The sequence below is a fragment of the Euprymna scolopes genome, chromosome 45, assembly GCF_053919585.1.
Source record: "Euprymna scolopes isolate OS-2025 chromosome 45, ASM5391958v1, whole genome shotgun sequence".
In the NCBI taxonomy this organism is placed as follows: Eukaryota; Metazoa; Mollusca; class Cephalopoda; order Sepiida; family Sepiolidae; genus Euprymna; species Euprymna scolopes.
Genome location: NC_136526.1, coordinates 37445006 through 37469906, shown reverse-complemented (window position 1 = coordinate 37469906; position 24901 = coordinate 37445006). Strand labels below are relative to the sequence as shown.

The following is a 24901-nucleotide window of genomic DNA, read 5'->3' as shown; positions in this document are numbered from 1 at the left end:
GAGAAAGGGACCTCTTTTTTCAAAAGACAAAAGTGGGTTCAAGATGGCGGAAAAGAACGCGACCGGACTGCAGAAACAGGGCAGGGTTAGTTGGGGGTAATTTTATTTTACTTATTTATTTATTTATTTTTTTTTATATCATTTTTGTTGTAAGCTTTGGTTATATATATATATATATATATATATATATATATATATATATATATATATATATATATATATATATATATATATATATATATATATATATATTATTTTTCCTTTATTTTATACAATATTGTATAATTTATTATTATTATTATTATTATTATTATTATTACTGTTATTGCTATTGTTATCGTTATTATTATTATTATTATTATTATTATTGTTATTATTATTATTATTATTATTATTATTATTATTACTGTTATTGCTATTGTTATCGTTATTATTATTATTATTATTATTATTATTATTATTATTATTATTATTATTGTTATGATTGTTATTGTTGTTATTATTATACGGACAAGGGGCTTCATTCTTTACAATGATATTCACGTGACCTGTTGTGTGAGGAGGGGGGGAGAAGATAACAGTTTAAGACCTTATTTTATCTCTTTTAGATGTATTATATATATATATATATATATATATATATATATATATATATATATATATATATATGTGTGTGTGTGTGTGTTTGACTCATGTCCAAGTAACGCACATCTAAAATTTCATGTGTTTAGACCCGAAATTAGCGGAGAAGTTTGGTAAAATCTGCAAAGTTCAACTCTTTCAACGTTGACCTCTTGGCAGCCAACTTTTCGCCTAAAAACTGGTTCAAAAGCTTGCCCTATATCTGAATACCCATTATGTAAAATTTCAAATGTTTAGACAAAAAATTGTCTGAGAGGTCAAATTCTTTTTAAACTTTGACCTAATTTTGATTCCTTAACATTTATTGTTTGGGGCTCAAATCAAGTTAAAAAGTTTGATCCATGTCCAAGGAACCTACATCTAAAATTTCAAGTGTTTAGACAAAAAATTGGCGGAGGAGTTTGGTAGAGTGTTCAAAGGTCAAATCGTTGAACTACGACCCTTTGACAGCAAAATTCCTGACCGAAAAGCGATTAAAAAGATTTTTCAAATCTCAATACACCTTATGTCAAATCTCGAGTCTGTAGACTGAAAATTGACAGAGTAATTTGGTAGGGAAATGTACACACACACACAGACACACGGGAAATTTCACTTTTATAAATAGACTAGCATTTCAGCCCGGCGTTGCCCGGGTGTTTGGAGGTGTATGTTGAGCAAAAAAATTGAAAAAAAGTGGTAATAAAAAGGCAGGCTCGAACCCGTACCGCAAAACAAGAAAAAGAACGGGGGAAAACACGATGACTTTGCTGTTACGACCACCGCCACATAGGAAGTGACCTAAGTTTAAATGAAGGCTAGACAATCGAAAGGAGAGGATGGCTTTCGAAAATATCGGCGAAAAAACTACCCCCTGTAGAAAAATGCCGAGTTGAAGGTGAAGATATAAATGTTTTTAGCCAATTTTTCGACATTTGTCGTCTGAAAGGTGAAACTTCAAAACAATACTGATCTTGTGACAATCTGTGGCCTCTGTCGAAGGTTTTAGGCAGACATGCAAACATACACAATAGATTTATATATTTCTAGCTCAAATTTTCGACCCAAACCGATTAAAAAGCTTGTCTTATTTCTGAAATTTTTTATGTAAAATTTCAAATGTTTAGACCAGAAATTGTCTGAGTAATTTGATAGAGACCGCAGAGGTCAATTTTTCTTAAAACTTTGACTCCTATTATGACCACTTAACGTTTATGGTGTTGCGCTTAAATCAAGTTATTAAGTTAGATCCATGTCCAAGGAACCTATATCTAAAATTTCAAGTGTTTAGACCCAAAATTAGCGGAGGAGTTTGGTAGAGTTCCTCAAAAGACAAATCGTTGAACTTTGACCCCTTAACAGCCAAATTTCTGGCTGAAAACGGATTACAAAGATTTTCCCAACTCTTAATACACTGTATACCAGATTTCGAGTCTGTAGACTGAAAATTGACAGAGTTATTGTGTAGGGAATATACACAGACAGACACTTTCACTTTCATAGAAACTAGCATTTCATCCAGACGTTGCCCGGGTGTTTGGAGGTGTCTTTTGAGCAAAAAAATTAATAATTAAATAAATAAGGGGAAGTAGGAAGGCAGGCTCGAGCTCGTACCGCGAAGGGGGAAAAGAACGGGAAAAAACCTGACGTCTTTGCTGTTACGACCACCGCCAAACCGGAAGTGACCTAGATTTAAATAAGTGCTAGACAATAAAAAAAAAACAGAGATGACTTCCGAAAATATCGGTGAAAAAAGCGACCCTTCCCTGTTGAAAAATGTCCAGTTGAGGGTGAAGAAATTGACGTTTTAGCCAATTTTTCGGTATTTGTCGTCTGAAGGGTCCAGCTTCAAAACGATACTGATCTTGTGAAAATCCGCCGCATTATCGAAAGTTAAAGGCAGACATGCAAACATACATGCATACATTTATATATTGGTAGATCAAATTTTCGACCCGAACCGATTAAAAAGGGAAATGTACACAGACAGACAGACAGACAGACAGACACACACACACACACACACACACACACATACTTTTATAGATATACAGAAATTTGGCTGTTAAGGGGTCAAAGTTCAAAGGTTTGACCTTTGAGAATTCTACCAAACTCCTCCGACAATTTTGGGTCTAAACATTTGAAATTTTAGATATAGGTTCCTTGTACTTGGATCTAACTTAATAACTTGATTTGAGCTGAAAACAATAAACGTTAAGGGGTCTTAATAGGGGTCAAAGTTTAAAAAATTGACCTTTTTTTGTTTTGTTTTTGTTTTTTTCATCATCTTCAAACACCCGGGAAACGCCGGGCACCCGTGCTAGTGTGACTGTAAAAGTGAACGTGACTGTGTGTCTGTGTTTGTGCCTTTGTACATTTCCCTACGCAATAACTCTGTCAATTTACAGTCTATAGACCCGAAATTCGATATGCAGGTTACTGAGATTTTAGAAAAACTTTGTGATCGTTTTACGGACAGAAATTAGGCTGTTAAGGGGTCAAAGTTCAACGATTTGACCTTTGACAACTCTACCAAACTCCTCCGATAATTTTGGGGCTAAACACTTGGAATTTTAGATATAGGTTCCTTGGACATGGATCTAACTTAATAACTTGACTTAAGCCCAAAACAATAAATCTTAAACGGCCATAATAGTGGTCAAAGTTTTTTAAAAAATTGACCTCTGCGGTCTCTATCAAATTACTCAGACAATTTCTGGTCTGAACATTTGAAATTTTACATAAAGGGTATTCAGCGATAGGGCAAGCTTTTTAATCGGTTTGGGTCGAAAATTTTTAGTTACCAATATATAAATGTATGTATGTATGTATGTATGTATGTATGTTTGCATGTCTGCCTAAAACTTTCGACAGAGGCGACGGATTTTACTAAGATCAGTATCGTTTTGAAGTTCGACCTTTCAGCCGACAAATATCGAAATATTGGCTAAAAACATTAATATCTTCACCTTCAACTGGGCACTTCTCTACAGGAGGGGGGGGGTCGCTTTTTTCGCCGATATTTTTGAAAGTCATTCTCTCCTTTCGATTGTCTAACTCTAATTTATTCCCACGTCACTTCCGGTTTGGTGGTTCTCGCAACAGCAAAGACGTCGTGTTTTCCCCCGTTTTTTTCCTCCTTCGCGGTACGAGTTCGAGCCTGCCTTCCTACTACCACTTTTTTTTTCTCAACATACACATCCAAACACCCGGACAACACCGGGCTGAAATGCCAGTTAAAAATAAACTAAAATGAATGTGCAAATATTTAACGATTCTTGAATTTGGCCCCAATTTTTGAATCTTTAAAATCGATTTTAAACCGACTTAATAAAAAAAAACAGCCCGTAAAAAAAAGCCAATCATTTAAGGCCCCTAGCGCCACTCTGCGACTTTTAGTTTCAGATGAGATAGAGTTTGAAAATATGGAGACAGACAGATAGACAGACAGATAGACAGACAGACAGACATACATATAGCCGTTTATATATATATATATATATATATATATATATATATATATATATATAAAGAATTTGCGCGCGTGCGTGTGTATGTGTGTGTGAAAGAGAAAGAGAGTTCTTTCTGGACTTGAGAACCGCTGGGCCGATTTTTTTTATTCAGACGAAGGGACTTGATGTGTCTGGGAGTATATTTAGGCAGCGTTCGAATGTGTGCAAGAAAGTTCCATTATCGTCTTCGTCCATCTGTTTTTTTTTTTTGCTGGTTTTTTTTTGCAAGTACTTTTAACTGAGTTTCATCAGTTGTCTTCAGGCAGTTTTCGATTACTTCGATTATTATTCGTTTAAAATCTGGATGGATTTATATGCTTCAGTTAAAATTATATTTAAATTTCTTGAACTAGTGAGGCGTCTCGTGCACATAAAAAAAATATACGTTTTTTTACGTGTTAAGAACGCGGTTAAAATAAATGTACAATAGTTTTAAACGTTTGATTTACAAGATGCTATAGAATTTACAGGGTTTTTTTAAATAATAATTTATAACTGTGTTACATATGTCTGGCTTCTAATCTTCTAGTCTATATAAAATAGACAGTTATTTCATTTAAAAATGAATACGAGACACTTGTTTATAATAAAGATTTGGTGTATTTATTATATACACTTCAACAATGACGGCGGCGGAGTTTAGTGGAAGAGGGTGGTTCGCAGAACTCTGTGCCAATCTGTGTCTCGCTTTTGTCTGTCTTCTTTCTTTCTCTCTTCTCTTTTTATTTGTATAACTTCGACCTGTTAACCTTTTTCTCGCCAGCTTGTTTATTGCACTTTTGCTGGTTTTGGTCTGACCCATGACCGATTGACGTCATGAATATAGGCCGATCTAATCCCGGGATTTCCCATTTCCGACACGTTTCCCAGACCAGCACGATCAACATGCCTCACTTCTAGATCTCTTTCTGACAACAGTTCCCAATGACTGTACAACAAATGCCCATAGCCCACTCGGGAATGCTGATCACGCTGTGATAATGGTAGAAATCAGCCTAAATTCTCGCCCTAAAACTGAAGACCCACTACTCAAAACAACGAGGTATTACAAAAAGGCTGATTGGGAAGCCATCAGGGAGCTCATCAGAGATGCCCCATGGCAAAATATCTTTACTCTTCCAGCGGAACAGTGTGCAAATGAGACAACTGAATGGTTCAAAACTGCTATTGAAGCACATGTTCCCGCACGGAAATACTATAGCAAGCCCCACTCCCCCCAATGGTTTACTTCTGCTTGTGCAGCTGCCATTTGTCAAAGGCAGCATGCGTTCCGCAGATTCAACCGACATAAGTCCAGCTCAAATAAACAGAAGTTTATAGAAGCTAGAAATAATTGTAAGAGAGTGATAGACACAGCTAAGTCAGATTACTCTGAAACCACCAGAAAGCGCATCGAAGTACAGAAATTAGGAACCCGGGATTTTTGGAAAATCTACAACAGCGTAGTTAATAATGGACAGTCAATTATTCCCCCACTAACAAACAATCATGAGGTTGCTTGCACGGCAACTGACAAGGCTAATCTGCTTGCCAGTCGGTTCGCCTCAAACTCCACACTGAACTCGGTACACCACTCACTCCCTGATTTTCCTCTGCGAACAGACGCCACACTTGACGACTTGAAAATCACCCCTTCTCAGGTACATGCTATTATAAAAAACCTAGACACCTCTAAAGCATGTGGACCAGATCTCATCCCGGCTGTGCTATTAAAAAAATGCTCTGCCGAGGTTGCTCCAGTTCTGTCCAAACTTTACAATAAATGCCTTAACGAATCTTGTTTTCCCGACTGCTGGAAAACCGCCTCTGTGGTACCAGTCTTCAAGAATTCTGGTGAAAGAACTGACCCACTAAATTATCGCCCCATTAGCCTCCTCCCGCTTTTCGCCAAAATATTTGAGTCCTTAGTTAATAAAGCCCTAGTCCAGCACCTAACAGCTGCTAAACTCTTGACTGACAAACAATATGGATTCAGGCAAGCCCGTTCAACAGCAGATATCTTAACTGTAGTTTCTGAACGTATATACCGTTCATTGGATAAAACAGGGGAGGGTAGAGCGGTGGCCCTTGATATATCTAAGGCTTTTGACAGGGTATGGCACGATGGTCTTCTAAGGAAAATTAGATCATATGGAATCACTGGAAGAATTCATAACGTAATTAAATCCTTCTTAAGTAATAGAAAAATCAAAGTTGTCCTCGACGGAGGTACATCCAAACAATATGACATAAATGCGGGAGTGCCTCAGGGGTCTATCCTTGGACCTCTATTGTTCCTGATATTCATAAACGACCTCCCTGATAATATTGTTTCGGAGATGGGTATATTTGCCGATGACACCACTCTCTATAACAGATATGAGGGGAAAACAAATGAACACATATCCAAGAAAATGGCAGAAACACTAGAGGATGACCTCCAATCCGTAGTGGAATGGGGACAAAAATGGTTGGTCTCATTCAATGCTGCTAAGACTAAGCTTGTTTCCTTCAATAACTACAAGAAACCTTCTCTACCACCAATAGCAATGGCCAAGAACACATTGCCTGAAAGTACTTCTTTTAAACTCCTCGGCCTAACGTTTACAGGGAATATGAACTGGAATAGATACATTGAGAGCATTGCCAAGGCTGCTGCAAGGAAGGTTGGCTCCCTCTACCGTGCTAGAAAACTACTTACGCCTGCCAGTATCCTATACCTCTATAAGGCAACCATTCGCCCATGTATGGAGTACTGTTGTCACATCTGGGCTGGTGCATCTGCTGCTTGTCTCTCGCTCCTGGACAGGGTTCAAAAAAGAGTCGCAAACCTGATAGGTCCTGAACTGTCATCTGGGCTTCAACCTCTGTCCCATCGACGAGATGTTGCATCCCTCTGCCTGTTCTACAAATACTTTAATGGTGAATGCTCTGACGAACTGCAAACACTTGTACCTCCCCGACGTAACTACCCCCGACAAACCCGACAAGCTACTAAGTCTCATCCCTTTACAGTGGAGATCCCTAGGTGCAAGAAAGCCTTTTACTCCAATAGTTTCTTCCCCAGAACTGCGGGTCTTTGGAACTCCCTTCCGGGATTCTGCTTTCCCAACTGCAATGATATGCAGAAGTTCAAGTGTAATGTTAACAAACATCTTTCTACTCTTCTCCCTTCATAATGACCCCGCTAATTAATTCCCTAATAGTATCCCCCTGCTTCAAAGTGGCACTGTGCCTTGTTTGGGGTGAAAATTGAATTAAAAAAAAAAAAAAAAAAAAAAAAATTGTGTTCTTTTTGTTTGCCTGGATACAGCTTCGTAACACTGGGATTGACTTATTGTTCTTTTGATCGCCCGGGATTTCCATTGTTTCTTTGTATTTGTCTGGTTTGCTTAGGCCACCTTTCTTGGGATTGACTTATGGTTCGCCCGAACCTCTCCTTAACAACTTTACATTACAAGATATATATAGATATACATATGTAACTATATAGGTGTATATATATATATATATATATATATATATATATATATATATATATATATATATATATATATATATTAGAACAGTTACGTACCTAGGAACTTCAAAATTTTACTATTTTCAAAATTTACATTGTTTATTTTTGGTTGTTTAGTTTTTATATATAGTGCTTAAAGTATGTTTAATCTTTTAACGTTTGAATCCGTCTGGATGATTTTTGTGTTTTCAACTAAAACCTTTTTAAACTGACAGCCATGTTGTTTTAGGTGTTCAGAAATCGAGCTGATGTCGGAAAGGTGTAGAGTCAACCGTCTGGACAGTGCATTGGTCGTGTGTCCGATATAGCTATGGGTATTAGAGATGAATTCTCCCAAGGGGGCATTTTAATTAGAAGACAACATTGGTTTCATCGACTGATTTTGTTGTCCGGGAATTATAAGGTTAGTAGTTGTTAATTTCTTGCAGTAGACGACCGTATTATCATTGATTGGGGATGTATTATATTTCTTAGTACCTATTCATCTGATTTAAAGTTGTGGTGTAACTTTCTAACGTTTTGCATTTTTTCCACATTGGTTTAGATTAATACGTCTTCATAGTTTTTAAATTTGTGCATTCTTTCAAAATCCAAAGTCGTCACAGATATAAGTCGTGAGTTCGTTTCGAATTCTTATTGCTTGTGATATGATCCCAAGAATCGGATATAAATCGTTGATAACACTGAGCTGTCTGACTTCAGCTCAGGTAATAAATCTGATATGTCGCATTATGGACGGGTAGGTAGACGCCATCGAGTTCATAGTGTGGGGCGGTGGCTCTTTCGCTGTCTTACCCAGAATACATCTCACAATACAGCCGGAGAAAAGATCGGTGTACTTATATTAATTACACTACAATATATTACGAAAGCAACAAGCAAACTTATACGAACGATATTAAATATAAATTAATACTATCAAAAGTATACTATCTAAATTATATGAGAAAATTCTACTATCAATACCATATATATGATTTATACTATCAATGCCATATATATGATTTATACTATCAATGCCATATATATGATTTATACTAGAAAAAATATATTACCAAAACAGACTATTAAAATTATACTAGCAAACATCTAAATGACTACTTTAAATACAGTTCCTGATTTCAAAAAAAGAAAAACCAAAAGATTCATCTGCCTTACTTTTAATGCTAGGTTTATTTTTGGTGTCTTTTCAATTCAATAGAAATCCTCCTAAATTTGCTGATGAGGAGACCGTGCTTACCAAAAAAACTATGTATAATTATTCTACGTGACTTCATGTATACCACAAATAAAAAGCACGGATTTCCGAAACGATCGTACAGATAATTGACTTTGTTGTTGTTCCTTCTTATGAAACTGATTTTTAATTTAATTAAATTTTGATTTTTAAATTTTTAAATTTTTTTAAATTTTTAAATTATAAATCACATTACTTAATATTGAATTAGCTCTAGGACATTTAACTATCGAGCTTATTATATATCTAAATTACAACGAGCATTTCCTGTATTTTAATTAAACTAGTAATTTCACTATTACATTAAAATACACTTAGCTCTTTAGACTATTATTCTAATCTCCTTTAAATTATATATATATATATATATATATATATATATATATATATATATATATATATATATATATATATATATATGAAAATTACAATTGAATTTACCAAAATGATCCAAGATGGTAAAATTAAAGTAAATTATAAATATTAAAGAATTAATATTTATAAAATTAACTCAGCCAGATATAAAAGCTCAATAAAACCAAATAGGAAATAGAGCTTATAATATGAGCAAACAGTTAATAAAATATGTTAAAAAAAAACACTTTGAAATGAGTTAAAAACATATTTAATCTGAAAAGGAAACACTGGATAAATTGATAGTCCTTAATCCGCAGAGTTTCGAAGAAACACTCTCCTTCTCATCAGAGGGTAGGAATTAGCAAAATGCGGGATCGGATTTTGCATGCAGAAGTATTTGATGAAACAACAAGTAAGTCAAAAATCTTACTTGAAAACAAAATAAGTTAAGCAGAGGGAATATGGTAAAGAAAAAAAAAAGAAAAAAACATATTCCCTCTGCTTAACTTAGGCAAGACAATGGAAAGGAGATGATGACTTTCGAAAATATCGGCGAAAAAAGCGACCCCTCCTTGAAGAAAGTTGAGGGTGAAAGAATTACTGTTTTGGGCCGATTTTTCGATATTTGTTGTCCGAAGGGTCGAGCTTCAAAATGATACCAATCTTGTAAAAATCCGTTGCTTCTCTTGAAAGTTGTAGGAAGATATAATGATGATGATTGCAACGTCTTGTCAGACGAGTGCCACTCCCTCAGACATTTAAAATCCATGAGCCCAAATGCCTGAGGGAGTATCTATACAAAGATGATGTTACAGAGTCTTAGCTTTGTACGACAACTAAGTCTCTCTCTCGGTTCAAAATGTTGAGATCCAGCAACAAGCAAGAGCAAGATAGTCAGCAACAAATTAAACTGTAGACCAGCTTAATGCGGGTACTGGTCTCCTGCTTTATGGTTTTTTAAATCAGAGATTTGCTTCTCCTAGAAAGGTTGCCTTCACCACGGCTTACGGGAGCCCTCTCCACCCCAATACACATACACACACACACACACACACACACACACACACACACATATATATACACGGTGCTAGTTCGCCGTTGACCCAGAAAAAGAGTTCATTCGCCCTTTGGAAGGTCTTGTTTTTAATCCTTCAGGGAGACTAGCCGCGCTCATCACCAAACAAGTCTGATGGGGGAACCAGTTTAGTCGCCGGTGACCCGACCATGAGGCAGGTAGTACTGGGTTACATGGTACCAGTAGCACATGACATGACCTGACATACATACATACATTTAAACAGACACGTGAGATTTATATTATAGATAATCTCCAATCTTAACTAATATATCTCTATTATATAAAAATAACTGTGTACGTGTGTATATGAGTGTGTTCCCTAGGCTCAACTGATTTTTATGAAATTTCACACAAAAATATCTGGCAGTGTTCTTAAATAGGTTATGTATTTTAATGTTTTCAATATGTAGCGATAATCAATAATCCAATGAAATAATGAGCAGGCGATTTTGACCAAAGTTAACACTTTATTCAGGCTAACACCACAAGATAATTTGAGAAGTTTTATTGCCACACAAACAGAATGGCCCAGCGTATAAAATCAACAGTAGGTTCTTTAATACGACGAGCGCGTTCGATATGAATGTATTTGTGTAAGGAACAATTGAGCTTGTGGGTTTTAAATATTAATTCAACCTATTATACAAAAACAATTTTATAAAATTAACAGTAGGTTCTCTGCAGTGCAATGTGGACTAAGCGACTGTGGAGAGGCATGTGAAGGCGGCTACATTGAATAAATGTCAGTTCTACTACATAATCAAATTACTTGAATTGATTTTTTCAATAAAAGTTTTAAAATAAAGCTGTAGTGTTTTCTTAAGGGGGGACAATTTCATCGTTCCACTATATATATATATATATATATATATATATATATATATATATATATATATAAATGTAAATGTTGGTTCGTTCGGAATTAATTGTCTAAAAAACCACTGGACGGATGGCTTCCACGTTTTAGTATAATATGTTTACTATATCCATGTGTGTTTTTCTATATTTCTTTTTAATTATAACATTATACTTAATTTTTCTATGATAAATAGGTGGGTTTCTTTGTACCTAGAGGCTATTTTTTTTTTATTTAGGGACAATTATTTATTACCGCTTCCTGTCACGTGACCAGTGTTACAATTAAGCGGTTTTCCTGCTATATCTGGAGATTTCGGTTACAATCTAGCGGGAAATTCTAGAAAATCTGGAGGTATTTGGCACCCACACACCCACATAGATTATTAAAAAATAAAGAAAAGCGCTTGAAAATATTCAATGTAAGTAAAAAAAAGTAGCATTTATTGCCTTTGGTAACAATTAATTATTGATTATTTGTTTTGTTTTTCACCTTTTTTTCGACTAACCATTCTTAAATCTCACTATAAAATCGATTTTTCCAAATACATTTTAGGTGGGGGGGGGATTCCAACCTCCGAAGTTTGGGTTTGTATTACTGTACACATAGATTCGAAAAGTTGTCAAAAAACAAATATATAACAAATAAATGTTATTAAAGGCAAGATAAGTTACTTTTCTGCCAAACTGGATATTTAAATTAACTACACGTGGTCTCAAAATGAATGACGACGCTCAAAGTGTATACACATTTTGACTCCTCCCTTTACTTAAAAATTCACCAAAAATCAGGAAATTAACGAATTTTAATGAAAATAGCAGTATTTTTCAAATAATGATCGCAGAATATAATGAACTAATTATTTTTACTTAACTCTTAGTGAAAATGTTTTATTTTGTTTACACAAAAAATACTTTACTAAAGTTATGGTTTTCAGTAGTAAATAAAAAACGCAAGAATTTATTTTTGCTTTTTTTAAAGCATCGTAATTTGTAACAATAAAAAATAATTTTTACAGTAACATTACGAAAAAAGCCCCTAAAGTCCGTATTAATGTATTCGATATAACTCGAGGAAAAATGAATTATCGGATACTATTCAGGAAATTAAAGATTCAATTAGATTCCTATTTCAGTCACCTTAATTATTTAAGGTGAAATGAGTTTAGGAATTTATAGCCAAACCTAAATATTTTTTTTTGGTAAATATCCAGATACGCTACTACAGAACACCGACCACTCTAATTTGTTTGGGGGGGGGGAACAAATATATAACAAATAAATGTTATCAAAGGCAAGATAAGTTACTTTTCTGCCAAACTGTATATATTTTTCGTGTTTTTATTCAATGTAACATATTTATTCAGCTCGAAAAACATACAGTGTTTACCGATGTATTTGAAAATTCAAGATGGCGTCTCACACCCTCTTTAACACCGTAGGTTTGGAAAAAGGTGTTATAAATAAAAAACTATACAAAATACGGGTTTGTATTACTGTACACATAGATTCGAAAAAGTTGTCAAAAACAAATATATAACAAATAAATGTTATCAAAGGCAAGATAAGTTACTTTTCTGCCAAACTGTATATATTTTTCGTGTTTTTATTCAATGTAACATATTTATTCAGCTCGAAAAACATACAGTGTTTACCGATGTATTCGAAAATTCAAGATGGCGTCTCACACCCTCTTTAACAACGTTTTCGAATCTATGTGTACAGTAATACAAACCCAATATGTTACATTGAATAAAAACACGAAAAATATATCCAGTTTGGTAGAAAAGTAACTTATCTTGCCTTTGATAACATTTATTTGTTATATATTTGTTTTTTGACAACTTTTTCGAATCTATGTGTACAGTAATACAAACCCCACCGACCACTCTAATTTGTTTGGGGGGGGGGATGTGATGATGCGCCCCAACATCACATCCGCCCCCCCCCCCAATGTACAAAGTATAATCTTCGGAAAATGTTAAATGGTGTTCTAATTGGTAAATGTCGATGCGTTACTTACGGAAAATTTGAAAATTCGATGTTCCAGGTAAAAAAAAAAAACAGATAAATAACGCCCCCCCCTACTCCAACTTGGTGTGCTTTCCTTTTCTTATTTTATTTCTTTTTCAGCTAATTTTAACTTTTCCACCCAAAAAGCGCTATAATGTATTTTTGAAAATTAGAAAATTCTATGTCCTGGAATAAAAAAATCCCCTCCCCCCCAACGTAGTTTGCTTGGTGAAGCCGTCGTTTATGCTACAGCGTGCATGCGCGTAGCATAAACGGAAGCTGAAAAATGGTGGAAAGAAGTTCGTGGGTTCAGGGGTAAATACCATGCAAACGGTAAATTTGCCCAAGTTTGACTATCAGATTCGTTGTCAGCGACCTCAATTACCTATACAAAAACAAATTAGAGTGGTCGGTGTTCTGTAGTAGCGTATCTGGATATTTACCTTTTTTTTCTTGCTTAAAAAAATAGCATTAATACAGTAAGTTAGGTAAACTGACTTTTTCGTTTTAAAAATGGAATTATTTCCCTTTCGTTATTAACTTTTTTTTTTTAATTTTTTTTTTTAATAAATATTTTGTGTTTTATATACATAAAGTACAATTGTTGAATGTTACTGTTTTGATTATATTCGTTTGGGGGCACAATTAACAAATTAAGAAAGATTAAAATGAAGCGAAATTTAAGTTTCCGTTCCATTTTTACAACAACCGTAAAACAGTGCATACTCAGCAAGTTTTATTGTAATTTATAAGCATATTGAAACACTAAATCAACATTTTATTTATTTTTTTGCATAATTAATGATGGAAGAATTTTTCTGTTTATTTTCTTAACATCTGTTAAAAAAATAAATAATTTGTACATTCTCTTGAAAAAAAAGAATCAAACTTTTCTCTACTTTCACATGTGTTCCATTTTAACAAACTGAGCCACAGCAACGCGTGGCCGGGTACAGCTAGTATATATATATATATATTAATTAATTATTATAACGTGCATAAAAGACATGTATGGAGTTTACTCCTCATCAGTATAGCTAGAATTAGTTAACAAGGGTTTAACTCGCCACCGAGCGGAAGAAAGAAGAAAATACTACAAGATCGCTAATAAAAATAATTTTAAAAAACAAATCAATCTTTTATATTTATACTAGCAGGGGTACCCGGCGTTGCCCGGGTGTTTGTAGGTGTGTGTGTGGTGTTAAATAAAAAAGAAACCGGGGGTGTAGGATCGAACCCGAAGCCCTGAGACGAAGTTTGAAAATAAAATCGGCCAGCCAGAATGAGTTAGTGAAAAATGTTTGAAAGTCGTCGAGCGTTACGACGACGATGACGATGTAAGCATTGTTATAAGCGAAGTAAGAAAAGAAAACGTTTTAATTAAGCGGGGGGGGGATAATCAAAACATAAAAAAACACAAACAAATCTAACGTAAGGCAAACGAACACGTGAAAAATGGCTTAAATAAGCCTGTTTCGATATTAAAATTTAAAAATCGGTGGATACCCGGGTGTCGCTAAGAATAAGGGAAGTAAAAAAAATAAAAATAAAATAAAAACAGGAAAACGAACAGTAATTGTCTGTATTTTGGAGATGAGTTGTTTTCATTGATTGAGATTGTCGGACTGACTTCCTCATCTTGGTTGTTATTGTCACAACGTTTCGGCCGTTTTGCCCTCCGGCCTTCATCAGGTGAACGGTTTGTTAGGAGTCTCGAACCCAACCCTTTATTATTATTACGGGGGTACCGTGTTCGGACTCCAGCTAGGCTTTGGGACATAGTTGCTGATTCTCTGTTTTTCAATGTTACTTTGGGACAGTTGCTGATTCTCTGTTTTTCAATGTTACTTTTTCACTGCCTTCGTTCAGGATTGAACTCAGCACCTTTGGGTAACTGTAAACTTTGATACAACGTCTAGGACCACTCGGCCATATGTCACTAGGACAACTATGTCCCAAAGCCTAGCTGGAGTCCGAACACGGTACCCCCGTAATAATAATAAAGGTTTGGGTTCGAGACTCCTAACAAACCGTTCACCTGACGAAGGCCGGAGGGCAAAACGGCCGAAACGTTGTGATAATAACAACCAAGATGAGGAAGTCAGTCCGACAATCTCAATCAAGGAAAACGAACGTTACGTGAAAAATGGCTTAAATAACATAGGGTTCAATATTTAAATGTAAAAAAAAAAAAAAAACATCTCACACCACGATTCGAACCCAAAACGTTTAGATAATGAATAAACGCGCTAATAAAATGCGCTAAAGCGACGGAGATGAAATGTATTTGGTTTTTCAACTATTTAAAGTAAATCAGGTCACGACGTCATGACGTCATCTGACACATGCGTAGAATCGGGCATCGTTACGAGAAACCCGTTTTTGTTGACCCCCCCCCTGTGGAAAATTGTCGATTTCGGGGTGAAAAAGTTAACGTTTTGGGCCAAATTTTTCGATGTTTTTCAAGCGAAGGATGAGACTTCGATATGATACCGAGTTTGTGAATTTTCGTTGCGTGTGTCGAAAGTTTTTAGCAGACACACAAACATTGAGCAAATGTTGAGCAAAAAAAAAAAAAAAGAAGTGGTAGTAGGAAGGCAGGCTCAACCCCGCAAAGGATGAAAAGAACGGGAAACAGCACGACGTCTTTGCTGTTACGACAACCGCCAAACCGGAAGTGACGTAGGTTAAAATTAAGGCTAGGAAATCGACAAGAGGGGATGACTTTCAAAAATAACAGCGAAAAAGCGACCCCCCCCTTGTAGAAAGGTGCCCAGCTGAAGATGAAGATATTAATGTTTTTAGCCAATTTTTCGATATTTGTCGTCTGAAAGGTCGATCTTCAAAACGATACTAATCTTGTAAAAATTCGTCGCCTCTGTCGAAAGTTTTAGGCAGACATGCAAACATACATACATACATACATACATACATACATGCATACATACATACATACATGCATACATACATACATACATACATACATACATGCATGCATACATACATACATACATGCATGCATGCATACATACATACATACATACATACATACATACATACATACATACATTTATATATTGGTAACTAAACATTTTCGACCCAAACCGGTTAAAAAGCTTGCCCTATCGCTGAATACCCTTTATGTAAAATTTCAAATGTTCAGACCAGAAATTGTCTGAGTAATTTGATAGAGACCGGAGAGATCAAATATTTTTTAACTTTGACCCCTATTATGACCCCTGAACATTTATTGTTTGGGCTCAAATCAAGTGAGATCAATGGTCAAGAAATCTACATCTAAAATCTCAAGTATTTATATCCAAAATTAGCGGAGGACTTTAGTAGAGTTCTCAAAGATCAAATCGTTGAACTTTGACCCCTTTACAGGTAAATATCTGGCCGAAAACGGGTCGCAAAGATTTTCCCAAATCTCAGTACGCTGTATATCAGATTTCGGATCTATAGTCTAAAAATTAACAGAGTTATTGCGTAGGGAAATGTACACAGATACACAGACAGACACGTTCACTTCATATCTACCCATCTATATATATATATATATATATATATATATATAATTATTTTCTTACTATAATAATTAAATACCTACAGACACTAGTGTTTCATCCTTTCGGGATTCTTCAGTGCAGGGTGTCACGATTACTACCAGTCGAACGATTCGAACCCCGCGACATCTCTGGCTCGATTAGCGGAGGCCGTATCCATTCGGCTACCATTAATCATGTGAAATAGCGTTGAATTTTAAACATTTTAATTTAAATGTTCATTACGTCAGACAGACAGTGATCAAATCGTTATACGATGATCTACGCATAAGAGCTAAATTGACCGACTTTTTAATTCAACAGAAAGTGCTCAACGATAAGAAACGTATTTCTTAAAGGGGCTGTCATAATTATTTTTTTACTATAATAATTAAATACCTACAGACACTAGTGTTTCATCCTTTCGGGATTCTTCAGTGCAGGGTGTCACGATTACTACCAGTCGAACGATTCGAACCCCGCGACACGAGACATCTCTGGCTCGATTAGCGGAGGCCGTATCCATTCGGCTACCATTAATCATGTGAAATAGCGTTGAATTTTAAACATTTTAATTTAAATGTTCAATACTTCAGACAGACAGTGATCAAATCGTTATACGATGATCTACGCATAAGAGCTAAATTGACCGACTTTTTAATTCAACAGAAAGTGCTCAACGATAAGAAACGTATTTCTTAAAGGGGCTGTCATAATTATTTTTTTACTATAATAATTAAATACCTACAGACACTAGTGTTTCATCTATATATATATAAAAGCCAAACGTCTGTGTGTATGTATGTATGTTTGTTTGTAACGCTAAAACTTTTGAAAGACGGAACCAAACTTGACAAATTTGGTATCATATCGAAGCCCCATCACCCGGATGACAAATATCGAAATTTCACGTCAAACGGACCACTAGAAGTTGGTCAACTGATCAGTTATCTTCGAGGGGGGGCCCCAAAAAAACCTGTCATTATCTTCTATATATATAAAAGACAAATGTTTGTTTGTAACGCTAAAACTTGAGATGAAAGATTCCTCTCCCCTAAGAATAAAACATATGTTCAATATCTGCTTTTGTTTTTTCATTGTTTATACGGTCCCGAGCAACGCCGGGTAGCCCTGCTAGTATATATATAAATGTGAAAGTGTCTGTGTGTGTACATTTTCCTACGCAATAACTCTGTCAATTTTAAGCCTACAGACTCGAAATTTGATATATAGGGTACTGAGATTTAAAAAACCGACGTGAATCGTTTTCGGCCAGAAATTTAGCGATTAAAGGGTCAAAGTTCAACGATTTGACCTTTGAGAACTCTACCAAACTCCTCCTACAATTTTTGGTCGAAATACTTGAAATTTTAGATATAGATTTCTTGGCAATGAATCTAACTTAATAACTTGATTTGAGCTCTAAACAATAATTTTTAAGAGGTCATCATAGAGGTCAAAGTTAAAAAATTGACCTGTTTCTTTTTTTTTTTTTTTTTTTTTGCTCAGCATACACCTCCAAACACCCGGACAACGCCGGGCACCCATGCTAGTATATCTATAAAAGTGAACGTGTCTGTGTATCTATCTGTCTGTGTGTCCGTGTGTGTACATTTTCCGACGCAATAACTTTGTCAATTTTTAGTCTACAGACTCGAAATTTGATATACAGGGTACAGAGATTTGGGAAAATCTATGCGATCGATTTTCGGCCAGAAATTTGGCTGTTAAGGGGTCAAAGTTCAAGGTTTTGCCTTTGAGAACTCTACCAAACTCCTCCGACAATTTTCGGTCTAAACACTTGAAAATTTAGATATAGGTTCCTTGGACATGGATCTAACTTAATAACTTGATTTGATCCCAAAACAATAAATTTTAAGGTGTCATAATAGGGGTCAAAGTTTCAAAAAATTGACCTCTGCGGTCTCTTCCAAATTACTCAGACAATTTCTGGCCTTAATATTTAAAATTTGACATAAAGGGTAATCAGAGATAGGGCAAGCTTTTTCATCAGTTTTGGTCGATAATTTTTAGTTACCAATATATAAATGTATGTATGTATGTATGTATGTTTGCATGTCTGCCTTAAACTTTCAATAGAGGCGACGGATTTTACCAAGATCAGTATCGTTTTAAAGTTTGACCTTTCATACGACAAATATCGAAAAAGTGGCTAAAAACAATATCTTCCCCTTCAACTAGGCACTTTCTACAGGGGGGGGTGACTTTTTTCGCCGAAAATTTTGAAAGTTATCCTCTCCTTTAGATTTTCTAGCCTTAATTTTTAAAAAAATGTCGCTTCCGGTTTGGCGGTGGTCGTAATAGCATAAACTTTAGGTTTAACCCCGTTCTTTTCCTTCTTTGCGGTAGTGGTTCGAGCCTGCCTTCCTACTACCACTTTTTTTTTTTTTTTTTTGCTCAACATACACATCCAAACATCCGAGCAACGCCGGGCTGAAATACTAGTATATCTGTGTCTGTGTGTCCCTGTGTCTGTCTGCGTGTCTGTCTGTGTATATTTCCCTACACAATAACTTTGTCAATTTTTAGTCTACAGACTCGAAATTTGATATACAGTGTACTGAGATTTGGGAAAATCTATATGATCGGTTATCGGCCAGAAATTTGGCTAGTAACGGGTAACTATTCAACGATTTGACCTTTGAGAACTCTACCAAACTCCTCCGCTAATTTTGGGTCTAAACACTTGAAATTTTATATATAGTATACTTGGACATGGATCTAACTTAATAACTTGATTTGAGCCCAAAACAATAAATGTTTAAGGGGTCATATAAATGTTTAAGGGGTCATTAAAATACTCAAAAGCACTTGAGCGTGCCCTCCGTTTCGTTTTGAGTCTGGTTAATCGTTGGTTTATTAATGTGGATTAACAATGCCTCAAAGATCGGGAGGCGCACCTCGCCATATGAGACAGTTAAAATCGCCGTATTATTTATTAATAGGTCTCTAAACTCATTTTTAGGGGTGTGGTGTGCTATGAGGTGCTGAGAGATTGAACTATTCGGGGAAGACAGGTGACATGTTAAACGACGGGAGATGCTGGTTCGAGTCATGCCAATGTACGAATTATTTTTGGAGACACATTCTCCTATGGGACATTTAAAGATGTACACGGCGTTTCTAGTTTTCAGCATACTGCCATCGGATGTACGGTTATTTTTTTATTAGTAATTGGCTAGTTTTAAATTTTTTGTAATAAATAATAAATCTTATTTTAGAGGGTTTTTTTCTGTCAGAAAAAAACGTTCGGAAAAATGGTCCGACAAAGAGAAAAGGAGGATTACAAGAAAAATAAGCAAGAGTTATCTGTGCTATTTAATGAAACGTGCATAAAAGAAAAAATGCTGCCTAAATATACTAATACATATACAAAGGAACTTCGTCGTGCGGCTGTGAGTTTGTTCCCTATGAACTCGGAAACAGCTGGGCAGACTTTTATGAAATTTCACACGAAGGAACTTCATGTACCTAGCAGTATTCTTATATAGATTTTTATATCAGAATGTCTTCGATAAGTACCGATAATCGAAATAATCCGATGAAAGAAGGAACAGGCGATTTGGATCAAAGGTAACACCTTACCCAGCCTAACATCACAAGTGCATCTTTATTACCACACAAGCTGAAAGACTCAACATATAAAATTAACAGTAAGTTTTTGGATATGACAGGGACGCGTTCGAAATTGGATGTTTGACGTGTGATACTTGACTTTTGCATTTTAAACTTTAATTCAAGCCATTATATATATATATATATCTATATATATATATAAATATTTTTATAAAATCGACAATAGGTTCTCTACAGTGCAATGTAGACTACAATGTATTGTGAAATACGTTATAGCGAGAGGCTTGTGAGCTTCCTCCTGGTGCACCGTGATGGGTCCCCCACTAGAACCTGCAATCAATGGATTTGATTGAAAAATGGTTGATTTCACCGATTTTTATAACAATAAAAATATGGGAGTGTGAAACATTCGTTGATCATCATTCAATCCCGGGCAACGTCGATTCACCACGCTAGTATAATTATAAAACCCTGTGGACCGTCCGACTGCCCTTGCTTTCATCTTGTCTATCAAAAACTTTGCCATGGAAGCCAGCTTGTATTTAATAAAATTGGCAATCTATTCCACAGTGCAACCATATGGATTTCAAATAAACTTCAGTCTTTGCTTAACTTGAAACTATGGTTGGTTACGTTTGGGTTTCAATTCTAAGTGATGGCACTGAAATCACTTTTTTTTTTTTTAATTTTGAAATCATGACTATATATTGGGTACAATATAATATGAAATAAATAAAATAAAATACGCATCATGTGCGCTTGAAAACCAAATACAACGTAATATTGGGAAAATAAACAAATGTTTTACTTGTTTGAGCCGCGCGTTGTATCTAGCGGTTGTATTTTGAAATAATCGACTCTATAATAATACATACGAAATCTGCATAAATTAAAATATATTTAAGCGCATTTTACGATTGGACAATGTCGAGCGCCCTGTTAGTGTGTGTGTGTGTGTGTGTGTGTGTGTGTATATATATATATATATATATATATATATATATATATATATATATATATACACACACACACACACACCAGTCGTTGACTGGGTTCAAAAACAGCCTACAGAAAATGGACTCTGATTTATGAAAGTATGATAGGTTATGAAAAGGAAGGGTTGTAAAGAGATAGCTTCGAATTTGGGGGTATCAAAACCAAAGCAAAACATGATGAAAGTAAAAATAAAATAGATAAACCCCATAATTTATTATACCATACCTGTTCACACTGAAACACTTATCACAATATTATGTGGATCTATATTAAAAAAACCTTGTTAAACTTTGTGACATATTTCCATTCTATGGGGGCCAGGTGCGAACGAACACCCCATAATTTTATTATACCATATTTCTTCAAACTGAAACATAATTATAAAAGTATACTTACGCAGATAGATATGAAAAGTCTTAATTAAAGTTTGTGCCTATTTCCATTCTATGGAGGTCAGGCGCGATCGCAGACCCCAAAATTTTATTATGCCATCCCTATTTAAGTTAAAACATACTTATCAAAGTATTCTTATGTACATCTATATCAAAAAGCCTTGTAAACGTTTTTTTTTTAAATTTATAATTTTTTTATTTCCATACTTTGTGGACCAGGCGCGAACGCAGACCCCACAATTTTAATGAACCACCGTTCTGCCAGATCAAACATACCCATTCCTGTGTCTCGATACATCTTCTATCATTATATATGATCAGTTTTCTATAATAGTCAACCATATAGAAGCCTATTCGTGACCAGACACACACACACATACACACACACATACACACACAGACATTCAGCTTTATATATATATATATGATGAAAATAATGGAAATAGTATTCCGACAGAATAGAGAAAATAAAAAGGAACAAACCGTATTATGTGTTCATCAACGTTTCGTCTTTATTTCGATATATATATATATATATATATATATATATATTTCGATATATATATATATTTCGATATATATATATAGATATATATATATATCGAAATATATATATATATATATATATATATATATATTTCGATATATATATATATATATAAAATTTATTTATATATATTCTAAAAAGCTATATGTGTGTGTGTGTGTGTGTGTGTGTGTGTGTGTGTGTGTGAGTGTGTGTGTGTGTGTGTGTGTGTGTGTGTGTGTGTGTGTGTGTGTGTGTGTGTGTGTGTGTGTGTGTTCGTTCGCGTGCGCATGGAACTAAAATTAAAACTAAACGTGAAACCTGATATATACGGAATTCAAACTTGTGGGATGAAGTCGATTTTGTTTTATCTGGTAAAAATTACTGCAAATTAGTCAAAATTGAAAAAAAAACATGGAATTTAGCAGGCATAAGTCGACTTTAAGTGCTCTCTTACACGTGCAAAATATATACCTGTATATGTTTGACTACGTTAATTTTTAAGGTTTTGAAATCGATCTGTCTCTAGGCCATACGGTACCGAATACCGCCGAAAAGCTAAATGTGTTGGTTTCGATTCTTGCTGATGGTAACTAAGCCATAGACTTTTTTTTTAAATCATGACCATATATTGAGTGCAGTATTACATATTAATATATTAACTCAATAGAAAAGTGGCTTTATAATGATATAATACGAAATCTGTATGAATTAAAAGATCATATTTAAACTTATCGTTTTACAACTGAGCAGAGCGCCAAGCAGCCTGCTAGTATATATATATATATATATATATATATATATATATATATATATATATATATATATATATATATATATAAAATAAAAATTACAATTAAATTTACCAAAATAATCCAAGATGGTAAAACTAAAGTATATTATAAATATTAAAAAGCTCGATAAAACCAAATAGGAAATAGAGCTTATATTACAAGCAAACAGTTAATAAAACATGTTAAAAAACACTTTGAAATGAGTTAAAAACATATTTAATCTGAAAAGGAAACACTAGATAAGTGGATAGTCCTTAATCCGCGGAGTTTCGAAGAAACTATATATATATATATATATATATATATATATATATATATATATATATATGTGTGTGTGTGTGTGTGTGTGTGTGTGTGTGTGTGTAATAGATCAATTTTGTGTACGATCGTTTCTGGGACCATATCGATTTTTATCAAGTCTTTTAGTGCTTCGTACATACACGCGCGCGTGTGCGCGCGCGTGTGCGGGTTAATCTTTTAAACTAGTGAATAGATCATTGTGAATTTTTAAATATATAGTCTAGGCAATACGTGTAATATGGTCTCATTATTTTATTTTATTTTTTTTTTTTTGTATATTATCGATCCCACGATGAGTAATATGGGCACATTATTTTCTTATACAGACTGTACTATTTAGAGGGCCTCGCTCATCCACACTTGTATTGACCCAAGAATATTTTTAAATAAGTTAGATACAAAAAAAAAAAATAATGATGAAGAAAAAAATTGTTCTGCATCAAAGTTTCAGTTATATAAAGAAATACATTTTTTAAATGATCTGTGCGCATGCGTGAAATATATGTGTGCTTTATGAAATCATAAATCCTTATCATTATGTTTTACTGTTTACTTGCCTCCCCACGAGGGCAGAGTTAGACACATAGTCGGTTTTTAATGTGGGGAAAATCCAGCTCCCCCAAAAGAGGCACTCTGGAATAGGAACAAAAAATAAAATTGCCTCAGTCATGAAGGATTTCTCCTTTCCCGACAGAAACGTGTGAAGCGCAGCATCAGAACAGATACTACACTGTGATCTTTGCTAAAATAAAATCGTTACGTTTCTGAAATAAGAAAGAGGTAGCAGACAGACAAACAAACAAACAGACAAATTAATAGAAATATAATATCGATTCTTTAATTATTGGAGGGACCTTTTTGGACCTATTGGAGGCATTATTGGAGGGACCTTTTTCTAAAATTAGGAAAGTCAGCGAGCCACTAGCGCCAACTGTGTGTGTGTGTGTGTGTGTGTGTGTGTGTGTGTGTGTGTGTGTGTGCGATATAAACATTCTTGACTTACCGATACTGTTCCAGATGCGTTCCCTTGGAATGGTCTGCCACTGGAGAAAGAAAAAAAGAAGATGAGTCCCCCGAAAACTCTCGGCACTTCTTCCTTCACAAATTTCTGCAAGTCGTCGCAGCAGGGCGTCACGACACAACCTCTTTCCTCTTCTTCTCTTCTTCTTCTTCTTCTTCTTCTCGAGTCGGCGATGGTACTCCGTCTCCGACGTTGAGGCAATCAGTCTCTTCTCGTCCACCTCACGTCCATCGCACCCACGTACAAACCCATTTCCCGCCCATCCAACCGAGCACACGCCTCCTGCCACAGCCCTCGCCGCCCACGCATATAGATGCCGACATTGGGCCTCTACACCTCCACCCCTGCAATTTAGTAATATGGTTAATATCGAAACAATAGACAACTCGTTTGATATGCTAGACTTTTCTGTTGAGATAGGGTTCCCTCGACCTCAAAGCCGCCGGAGTCTAATTCCCAGTTGACTGAGCTAGGCCTCTACTCTTGTGCAGTTCTAGGAGGTTCACTCTTACAGGATTTGCCTTCTCACTCTTTGAGAAGGGGTTAGTTTATTTAATT

General features: G+C 35.1%; 1 protein-coding gene across 1 annotated transcript in view; it reads right to left on the bottom strand.

The window, feature by feature from the left end:
- Window positions 1-24632, bottom strand: part of LOC145269453 (stromelysin-2-like) — a 222416-nt gene extending 197784 nt beyond the window's left edge. The window contains exon 1 of the mRNA XM_080125129.1: window positions 24326-24632. The gene's annotated coding sequence lies outside the window, so the exon portion shown is untranslated. The remainder of the gene's footprint in view (window positions 1-24325) is intronic.
- Window positions 24633-24901: the final 269 nt, after the last annotated feature.